The sequence below is a fragment of the Dipodomys merriami genome, unplaced genomic scaffold (genome assembly GCF_024711535.1).
Source record: "Dipodomys merriami isolate MVZ:Mamm:240054 unplaced genomic scaffold, mDipMer1.0.p SCAF_3, whole genome shotgun sequence".
Taxonomy (NCBI): Eukaryota; Metazoa; Chordata; class Mammalia; order Rodentia; family Heteromyidae; genus Dipodomys; species Dipodomys merriami.
In genome coordinates this window covers 79,629,024-79,640,407 of record NW_027204492.1, presented here as the reverse complement: position 1 = coordinate 79,640,407, position 11,384 = coordinate 79,629,024, and the positions used below count along the sequence as shown (strand labels likewise).

The 11,384-nt window shown below is 40.0% G+C and overlaps 1 pseudogene; it reads left to right on the top strand.

Annotated features, from left to right (window-relative positions):
• Positions 1-9,923: 9,923 nt before the first annotated feature.
• LOC138839579 (prefoldin subunit 4 pseudogene) lies at positions 9,924-10,216 on the top strand (annotated as a pseudogene).
• Positions 10,217-11,384: the final 1,168 nt, after the last annotated feature.

Sequence of the window (11,384 nt, the reverse complement as noted above, 5' to 3'; positions counted from 1 at the left end):
ATCCTGTGAGCCCCTTAGGGGTCAGTGAATGCTTCCAACATCAGTTTAAGTGTTGTCTTTCTCATATTACTCCATCCCTTCCAACCCAAGGCCAACTTACTCCGCAAAGCTTGATGTCCTGTTCTTTTCTACTTTCAACCTTCCAAGTTGTTACCTTTACAGCTGGGTGCTACTGGTGTTCATTACTTATTCCTGGGGGAGAAATGGACTCACAAAGCATTAGGACCCCTTCCTACCATCCTTACTCTGACTGGTTGCTGACAAATCCTACCACATAAAGGTTGCCAAGCAATTTCCTCACTGCCTGTTCCGTCCCATCCCACCCCTACCATACCCACTTCACCCTATCCCCAGCCCCATCCCCGTGGAGGACTGGTTCAGTGGTCTCTCTCATATTAACACTCTCTCTGAAGGCTACCTTACAAGAGAGGCTTCTTAACACGATCCTTCCACTTTCAGCCTTCCAAGTAGCTACTTTTAAAGGCATGAGCCATCAGAATCCTGTTTTTATTACTGCCCAAGGCAGAGGAGGAGAAATTGATTCACAGAGCAGTAGGATTTCCCCTCCTCGACACTTGCCCTGCCTGAGTGCTGAGAAAGATCTACCAAGCAGTTTCCCACCCCAACTCCCACTGAGAACTAGATTTTCTGTCCCATGGCTGGCTTTTCCTGTTGCCATCATGGGTGCCCTTTTGGGAGCTCAGTGAGGACCTCAGAAATAACCCCCATACCAACTCATCTTTTCTCATGTTACCCCCACCGCACCACCCTCAGACCACCTTACTCCAGGGTCGCCTTAAAACGGATTCCTCCACTCTCAGCATCTCAAGTAGCTACTATTACTAGCGTGAGCTTCCATCAGCTCACAGCAGTGAGCAGAAGTATATTCACTTAGCACTGTGACCCTGTCCCCATCTACTTTACCCTCAATGGGTACTAAATAGATCCCACCGCATCCTGGGCCCAACCGCCCTCCCTTCCCCAATCTCTTAGAGCCTGCCTGCCTTAGGACCTATCTGGGTAGCGGTTACAAGTGGCTCCAATCTGGGGCTCAGTGAGTACCCCTCGAATAACAAAAAATTCTTGTTCTCTTTCATATTACTCCTTCCTCCCCTGTGGGACACCTTACTCCCTGGTCCAGGCTGTGCCACCATGGCAAAGACTTGTGGTGGCAGCAGTACCTGCTGGGATTAAGGATGTGGACCTAGAGGTCAAGGCCGAGTACCACAAGTCCAACCCTCCAGAAGCCCTCTAGCTCCTCCTCACACTATCACACTTAAAGTGCCAAGGAGTGTTCTGAGGCCTTACCTGAAGTCCTAGGAGAAGGAGAAAGAAGAGGCACTCTTCTCTGGTAGCTGGGCACAACTAATCCCTATGAGCCCATGCAATGAGCAATAAGCACACGGCATAGGCATGCGCAATAAAGACCTTGCTCTACGTGGCAACATGCGCAATAAGGACTTATAGGGGGAGGGGCATGGATGGTGCATGGACAGGGGTGGAGGGAGGACCCTGGGCCAAAATCACCCTGTAGTTTGCTCAGCAAAAGCATGTCTGGGTCATGTCTGCCCACTTGTGCACACGTGTCAATTATTCCTGCCTCTGTGCAGAATGGACCCTTAACTGTATCTGAAGACTCAAAACAAAAAGGCCTACAATGCAGTCTTCTCTATTCCTTCCCAACCCTTACTCCTATTTTCAGGAACTTTGAAGAACAGCCCAAGGTCCCCCTCTAGAAGTCTATGTCTGAAAACACTGTGACAGCAATAGATTTTAAGGTGCTACTTTTTTTTTTAATTGTGAAAATACCGTACAGAGGGGTTACAATTACATGGGCAAGGTAATGAGTACATTTCTTATCAAGCATTGTTGCTTCCTCCTTTGTTTCCCCTTCCCATCCCTTCCCATTTCTTGCCCCCTCCCGCCATCCTCCTCCCCCCCCACCCCCCACACCTGCTCCAAAGTTGTAAAGTTCGTTTTTCGACATAACATCTTATACATCTCATTGTTGCAATGGATCCACCTGTATCCCTATTTAAACAATTTGTTTTTTTCCCTTCCCCTCCACAAATTATGCCAACATCAAATACAGAGAAAACAGGGGTTATACCGTGGGGGAGGAACATACAAAGCAACAAAGGAATATCTTATAAATATGTTAGAAACAATAGCCAGAAAGAAAAAAAAACATTTAAGTCCTTATCTTGGGGTTCATTTTGCCTATGGATCAAGAAATTGTGGTATATATACACAATGGTATTCTATGCCTCCATCAGAAAGAATGACATTGCCCCATTTGTTAGGAAATGGAAAGACTTGGAAAAAATTATATTAAGTGAAGTAAGCCAGGCCCAAAGAAACATAGGTCCCATGGTTTCCCTTATTGGCAATAACTAGTATATGTCTGAGGTGCTACTTTTTTGTATATGCTCTAATCGATCATTTAAATTCTTCATCTAGCTTTTCTGTCACACAAGCCATGATTTTACCCTCTCTTGCAGGCTAGAGACATTCTCTTTTAATGGCTTTAGTACTTCTTTGGTTTCATTAGTGTATAAGATCTTTATACTCTCCACAAAGTAGAACAGTATGAATATCCTGTGCTCATTGGAGCCTCATCACTTTTTATGCTTGTAAAACAAACATTTTTAGACAATTGTCTGCTCTTGCTTTTATTATGTACTGCTGATGTCTGTGTGTGTGTGTGTGTGTGTGTGTGTGTGTGTGTGTGTGTGTGTGTGTGTATACTTCTATAATCCTAAATCAGGATTTGCCTTGTTGTCTGTGTGCTGGTACTGTGGCTTGAACTCAGAGCTCTTTTTTTGCTCATGGCTAGCAGTTTATCACTTTTGCCACACTTCCAGTCCAGCTTTTTGCTGGCTAATTGGAAATATAGAAGGATTTTTTCTGCACAGGATGGCTTGGGACTGTGATCCTCGGATCTCAGCCTCTTGAGGACCTAGGATTACAGGTATGAGCCACCCATCCCTGGTTTATGCCATTTAATTTTGCCTAATCATGCTTAACATATCAAGTACTGTTTGTGCTGTAGAGACAGATCAGAATGACACACTACTCCCAGGGGCACAGGAGCAGGGATTAAACATCAGTTAAGGGCTATGAAATACACTTTAGGTAAGGGCAGGAGAGAATGGTGAGGAAGAAGGAGTGATTGATCAGAATGCATTGTACGTAGAAATAGTCATGTTACAATGAAACTTCCTTGTACAAGTATTTGAAGACAAAAGGGGTTAGAGATTTACCTCAGTGGAAGAACCTTTGTCTGGCAAGTGCAAGGCCCTGAATTTGGTTCTCAGCTCTGAAAAAAAGAGAGAAGAAATAAATTTTTTAAAATACTACTGAATTCTGACAAATGCTAATAGAATTTTTGTGCTGCTGTGTTAACTGTCAAGTCTGTATTACAATGTATCCTTTTATTGATTTCTGTGAATTATTAAAACTATCACGATTGGGTAGTTATGGCTTATGGGTAGCAATCTTGAGTGTGAAGGTCCTGGGATTCAAGTTGACTGGATTCTCCTCCTGATCCTAAGCAGGTAGCCTGTTTCCACACTGATTTACTTAGCATTAGAAAAGGAACAATTCAGTCATTCTTGTTTTCTTTTCTTTGTATGTATTTGTCACTTTGTGTGTGTGCGTGTGCGTGTGCGTGTGCGTGTGTGTGTGTGTGTGTGTGTGTGTGTGTGTGTGTGTGTGTGTGTGTGTGCAGGTCTGAATCCTAGGGCTTGACTCTGGACCTGGGCATTGTCCCTGAGCTTGTTCTGCTCAAGACTATTACTCTACCACTTGAACTACAGCTTCTTTTCTAGCATTTTTTGTATATATTTTTTATTGTAAAAATACTGTACAGAGGGGTCACAGTTTCCTATTGAGCATTGTTACGTCCTCCTTTCTTTTTCCCATGCCATCCCTTCCCTCCTTCCCTCAACTCTTCCCTCCCACCTCCCCCCGGAAGTTGTAAAGTTCTTTTTCAATATAGTGTCTTGTGCATCTCATTGTTACAATGGGTCAACCTGTAGCATTATTGATAGTTAATTGGAAAGAAGAGTCTCAAGGACTTTACTGCATGGGCTGGTTTGGAACAGCAATCCTCATATGTCAGCCTCCTGAGTAGCTAGGGTTATAGGTGTGAGCCATAGGCTCCCAGCTTATATTTCACTTTTATAGTAAAATCAGACACTCTGGTCTTTCATCTGATTTCCTTAGCTTCTGAAAAAAGATAACTTGATATGTATATAACTGTTCAAGTTGATGTGTCTATGGAGAGATGATCGTTGGATGATCACACACATCCAACATCTTGCACTTACCTCTATGATTTTTTTGCAAGATGTATGTGTGCACTTTTCAGTTGCTGATGCATTTTGAGGATTACCACTAGGTTTAGACATTTGCCGCATAAATCAGTAAATGTAATACAGGATATAAACAGAATCAAAGGTAAATGTATGAATGTCTTATTTGATGCAGAAAACCCCTTTTATAAAATTCAACATGTTCTCATGATAAAAGGGCTGAAGCTTCCAGTATAATCTGGTTAATAATCCCTTGTCAGATATATAGCTAACAAAAATTCTCTTCCAATCTTTTGACTTGTCTCTATACTATAGTGATTATTTCCTTTGTTGTGAAGAAGTTTTTACATATTGAGAAACCTAAGCAACTCCATTTTACTTAAGACCCCATCTCAGTTCTGCGACTTAACTCGTGACCCACTTTAGCCCCAATGCCAGGAATTTATGACAGAAAGCAATGCACAAACAATTCTTGGAGCCATAGATGGTGTTTGCTTAAGGCAGGTGTTTGCCCCTGAGTGACTTAGGGCTAAGAGTTTCAGTTAAAACCATATAATGTCCCAACCAACTGGTTCTTTAGAACTCAGGGCGAAACATGTCATGCATACTGTTGGTCCAGGTGTGACTCATATCCGTTTGTGGTCAAGCTATGGAACAAGGATATTCTTCTGTAAAGGTCAGCCAATCATATTTGCCCAGCTTATGTTGCTTTAAATGTTAACCAATCATGTAATTTCTTATGTAAAAGTTCCTTAAAGTTGTTTGTTCAATACTATAAAACCTGTGCTGATTCTATGCTTGGGGCCTCTTAGCATCACCAGTTACCGAGTGCATGGAGGACCAAGCTCGAGCTTGCAATAAATGACTCTTTGCTGTTTGCATTAATCGTGGTCTCTGGCAATCTGTGAGGTGGCATCCGAAACTGGGTACTTCAATATGATGCAATACCATATATCAAATCATGCTCATATTTGCTGGGCAATTGGAATCCTATTCAAAAAGTTATTGCCTATAAATGTATATTCCATTATTTTCTCTATTAATTCAATTTCAGCTTCCAAATCTTACATTCTTTCTTCTTGTAGTTTCAGGTCTTACATTAAAATTTTTCATCTACTTTGAAGTTATACTAGTATGGAGAGAGAGAGAGATAGGAAACTAATTTCAGTTTTCTACAGGTAGATATCTAGTTTTCCCAGCATCATTTGCCAATGAGGCTGCCTTTTCTCCAACATATATTCTTTGTCAAAAAGAACATGGCAAAAAAAAAACCAAACATGAGAGTAGGTATATGGATTAAATTCTGGGTCATCTGTTCTGTTGCATTTGGTATTGTGGGGCTTTTTTTTGTGCCAATGACATATTTTTGTTGTTATGGCTCTGTAGTTTGAAATCTAGTATTTTGATACTTCCAACATTGCATATTTTTGTTAAAGATTGCTTTGGCTCTGAGTCAAGCAGAAAAGGTCAGATAAGATGATGTTAGGGAAATGAACCCTAAGATATGTATTCAAATGTTTTTTTCTTTCATGCGATTGTTTCTAACACATTTATAAGATAATTTCTTTGTTGCTTTGTATGTCCCTCCCCCATGGTATAAGCCCTGCTTTCACTGTATTTGATGTTGTTATAATTTGTGGAGGGGAAGGGAAAAAACAAATTGTTTACATAGGGATACAGGTGGACCCATTGCAACAATAAGACGTACAAGTCATTATGTTGAAAACGAACTTTACAACTTTGGTGGGGGGGGATTGGGTAGGGGGATAGGGGGTGAGGATGGGAAGGGATGGGAAGGGGAAACAAAGGAGGAGGCTACAATGCTTCATAAGAAATGTACTCATTATCTTGCTCATGTAATTGTAACCCATCTGTACAGTATTTTCACAATTAAAAAAAAAGATTGCTTTGGCTGTCTTTTGTGCTATGAATTTTAGGATTAACTTTTGTATCTCTATGTTGAATTAACTTCGGTTGCTTTGAATTTACAGATTATCCCAGTGCTACGGTCATTTTTACAATATTAAATCTGCCGAGCCTGAACATGGAAAGACTTTTCATCTTCTAATGTCTTTGTCAATGTTTTATAGTGCTGTTTTTGTTGTTGTTGTTCTTATACTCAGGTTTGAACTTCAGGCCTTATGCTCTTGGAGAGTGGTGCTCTACTACTTGATCTATACCTCCAGTTCTGGGATTTTATTACTTAACTGGAGATAAGAACCTTTTAGATTTGTCTGGCTGAGCTGGCTTCAAATTACATTCTTCAGATCTCAGCTTCCCAAATAGTTAAAGATTATAGGCTTGTGCCACTATCACCTGGCGCTACTTTCACTTTCTTTGTTAAATTTTTATGTGGGTATGGAATTGTAATTCTTCTTTGTACAACTACTTAATAATAAAAAAGAAAGAAAGAAATTGTGTCTAGGTATTTTTGGAAAGCTATTGTGAATGGAAATGTTTTCCTGATTTCTTTCTCAGACTGTTCATTGTTGATGAATAGAAAAGATACTGGTTTTGTGTGTTGATTTTATATGCTGCTACAATGTTAAAAGTCGTAATTAGATCTAAAAGGTTTTTGGGTGTGGAATCTTTAGAGTATTTTAAGAATAGGATGATATCATCTATAAACAAAAATAATTTGATGTTTTACTTTCCTGTTTGAATCTATTTTTATTTATTTCTCTTGCTTCATTACTCTGGCTAGAAGTTTCAGAACTATATTGTGAAAGAGTGCGGAGAGTGGATATCCTTGTCTCACTTTTGGCTTCTGAGAAAATGATTACAGCTATTTCCTATATAGAATGATGACATTTAAAGCTATCATAGAAAAGCCGAGCGCCGGTGGCTCAAGCTTGTAATCCTAGCTACTCAGGAGGCTGAGATCTGAGGATTATGGTTCAAAGCCAGCACGGTAAGGAAAGTCTGTGAGACTCTTATCTCCAATAAACCACCAGAAACTGAAAGTGGCGCTGTGGCTCAAGTGGTAGAGTGCTTGCCTTGAGCTGAAGAGCTGAGGGATAGCGCTTAGGCCCAGAGTTCAAGCCTCAAGACCAAAAATCCCAAAAGACAACCTTGATCATATATAGCCTTTATTATATTGAAGCACACTCTTTCTATTCCTAGTTTCTTCACATCTCTTATCATGAGAGAAAAGGCTTTTTATCATGTAGAAAAGGCTTTTTCTGCATCAATTGAGTTAGTCATACATTTGTCTTTGATTCTGTTTATATCCTGTATTACATTTATTGATTTATGCAGCAAATATCTAATCCTAGTGATAATCCCTGAATGCATCAGCAAATGGAATGTGCAAATAGAGCATTGAGTTTGATAGTGACAAGAAGGTGAATTGAGCCTCTCTGCCTTCTGCTTCAGTGTTCCCAGAAGTATCAAGTAATCTGTCTGTCTGAGGGTTTTGGAGTAAACTGTAAAAGTCTTCTAATTTTGAGGATTTAGACTCAGGGCCTTCTATCACACCTTGTAACATTCACCAGGTTGCAATTCCTAGAGGTACGTCTCAGTGTTTACAGATCTTATGCATGGGGTGTGGAGGATGCACACCAAATGTGTGCTTTATGGCCCTCAAAGACATGCAGCAAAGACATGGCAGGACTACAGATCCCACATGTGGGCTTTAAGGCTTTTAGGTCATGTATTGCTGTTCATCTCTTTGTTGAAGAAAAGCAGCCAAGGTTCTTAGTCTTACCTACAGCCAACAGATACAACTAGGAGGTAGACTTTAAAGAATAAATAGTATGCCACCCAAAGGCTCAGTGTTTGTTTCTAGTGCAACCCTCAGGCCATGAGCCTTGTTCCCTGCCTGGGGGATCACAGTATCTGACAATTGTGCCAATTTGGTTTTGCTTCCAAAGTTCTCTATTAGCTGCACTTCTCTTTGGAACTCTATCAGTCTCTTTCTTTCTATTACTATCTTTTGTGGATGTCTTCTACTCAGACACTATGGCATTGTGTCCCAACACTCTCTGAAATAATTGTTTCTTATTTTCAAGCCTCCAAAGTAACTCAGTCTCAATCAATAGGCCTTTGTCAAGATTGCACCTTGATTGGTTTCACTGGTGAGGGGAGCTACAGAATTTCTTCCTTTATTAAGGTTAACTTTTCATACAGGACTAGTCATTGTCTCACCAAATCACTATGCTGTATTTTATTTTATATTTTCCCTTAACTATTTAAAAAATATTGTGAAGGTAATGTACACAGGGCTAATAGTTACATAAGTCAGGTAATGAGTACATTTCTTTTTGAACAGTGTCACCTTCTCCCTCATTTTCTACCAGTTTTTCCTTCACCACCCTGTATTTAAGATTTGGAAGAGGTATGGTCTTATTCTGAAGCTGAAATTATTATTTTGTCACCAGGGCCATCTGTGATTGTGATAGTGTCTTCAGTTTCATCCTCCCTTCCTAGGGGCCAATATCAGGATGTTTAACTGTTTTCTGGTTTTCTCTGTTGTTTCCATTTCTCTGTGATTTTCTTCTATCTTCTTCCTCTTTTGTTATTCTTAATGATATTCCTTTCTTCAGCATTCTCTCCTTTGTTACCCTAACTTTTCTCATTCGTGGAGTCAAAACAATGGGCACCATCTTCTCTTTTGTTTTTGTTTGTCATGGAAGGGATTTTCATTGTCGTTGTTGCGGGTTGTGGGGCTTGAACTCAGGTCCTGGACCCTGTTCCTGAGCATTTTTGCTCAAGAGTAGCACTCTTATCTCTTGAGTCATAGCTCCACTTAAGACTTTTTGGTGGTAAATTGGAGATAAGTATCTCACAGACTTTCCTACTCAGACTGGCTTTGAACCATGATCCCCAGATTTCAGCCTGCTGAATAGCTAGGATTACAGTTAAGAGCCACCAACATCTGGCTTTTTTTTTTTTTTTTATGAAAGGAAGCTTTGCTAAACACAATAATCTAGTTTGGCAGATGTTTTGCTTCAGGGCTTGGAAAACATTATTTCATTGGTGTATCTTTTGGGCTGGCACAAGTTAGTTCATAACAGTGCCTTCTGACCCCAATTCTCCCAAGGATCTTATTGTTTATTCACCTGCAAAATGCGTTCAGACCATCTTAACATCCTGACTACACTTAATCTATTCCAGAATCAAATATAAATCCAAAATATCTAAAGTTAATGATCAAGGTTTTTATTTGTTTTGTTTTTTGTTTTTTGGTTCAGATTCTGCAGCAGTTTGAACTCAGGGCCTAGTTACTCTCCATGAACATATTTTTGCTCAAGGCTAACCCTCTTCCATTTGAGCCACAGATACACTTCTTACTTTTTTGGTGTTTAATTGGAGATAAGGGTTTCATGGAATTTCTTGCCCAGTATATATTTGAACTGTAATCCACAGATCTAGCCTCCTGAGTAGCTAGAACTATAGGCATGAACCACAAGCACCCAGCTAAGAAGTTCTTAAATTTCGCCTTCTAAATTATCTTTATCACTTGGGTTAAGGCCATTGGGTATTAATTATCCTGTGCCAAAACTCTTCTTCAGGGCCACCAGGAAGAAGGAGGCTGCAGAAGATATCAGCGTCACTTTTGAAGATCAACAAAAGTTAAACAAACTTGCACAGAATACAAGTAGAACCACAGAGCTAAAAGAGGAAATAGAAGTAAAAAAGAAACAGCTCCAAAACTTAGAAGATGCCTGTGATGCCATCATGCTTGCAGATGACGACTGCGTAACGATACCCTATTTGGAGATGTGTTCATTAGCCACTCTCAGGAGGAAAACCAACATATGTTAGTAGACTCGAAGAAAAACTTGCAAGAAGAAATTGACGCCTTAGTATCCAGAGTGGCAGCCATGCAGAAAGATCTGAAAGTTCAGCTATATGTGAAATTTGGCAGCAACATAAACCTGGAAGCTGATGAAAGCTAAACATTTTATAATACTTTTAACATTTGTTAAATAAACTTGAATATTAAAAAAAAAACCTCTTCTCCATCTGTGGATTGTGGAACCTCAATAGCAAGCTAAATGATTCCAATATACAATGATGGGATAAGGAAAGAATTGTAAAAGAAAAAGTTAGTTACAATGGAAGAAATGAATAACTTGGAAGGAACAAAAGCGAATTGCTTCAAACAAATCTAAAACTAGTAGTGAGAATTTCTTGAATTCCAAGGTAATAGAATAATCACTTGTGGTTTAGTGCACTATTATTTAGCTCTACTGGGGGGCCCTGCTCTTATTTCTGCACATAAGTAGACCCATACTTTCTGGCATATAAACTTTATGACTTTTCTCCCAATCTCCTCCTTTGTTTGCCAGTCTATCTGGCATGATTTCTGAAGACATAAAACTGAAATGAGTTGCCCCGGCCCGCGGGGCCGGTCAACAAGGGCTCGAAGAGGAACTGACCTGAATGAGAGACAAAGCAGACCACGAGGAAGGAGACCAAGACAGGGTTCTGATCAAGGTCTCAAACTTTATTTTTTACACAGCAGTATATATAGCACGCTGAGCAGGGTAATTAGCATCAGCAGGTCAATAGGGTTGCTAGGCACCAAAACTGCAAAGTACATCTTGCAAAAGGTCATAGGTGAGGAATCTTCAGAAGGCGCCAAGCAATGTTGTCAAACAGGACATCGGTAAGTTGTAAGGCTTAACGGCTCTTATGCAAAGTAGTGGCGGTTCTTATGCAAAGTGGTGGCTCCAAGCAATGTTGTCAAACAGGGTATCAATGGGCTCCGAGGCTTAACAACTGTTATCGAAGGTAGTAGCTGTATTTTCTAGCAAACAGCACTTGGTTCCTGGCAATCAGTGGGAAAGAGGAAACAGCTGATGCTATGTAAAACAAAAGAGATGTACATATCACCCAATGTGAAAGAAATAACTGTATTGCAAAGCTCATAGAACTCATAAATGTTATAGACCACAATAGACAATTTGCCCCATGAAAGTTAGAATGTGTTTGTGACTTTAAGCATCACTAGCCACAATACTGTGAAATTTGGGAAACTATGTAATCACTTAATCACAATAAAAAAATTGAAAAAAAAAGAAATAATAGGCTCTGACTTTTGATGCACAAATAGCCAATGTC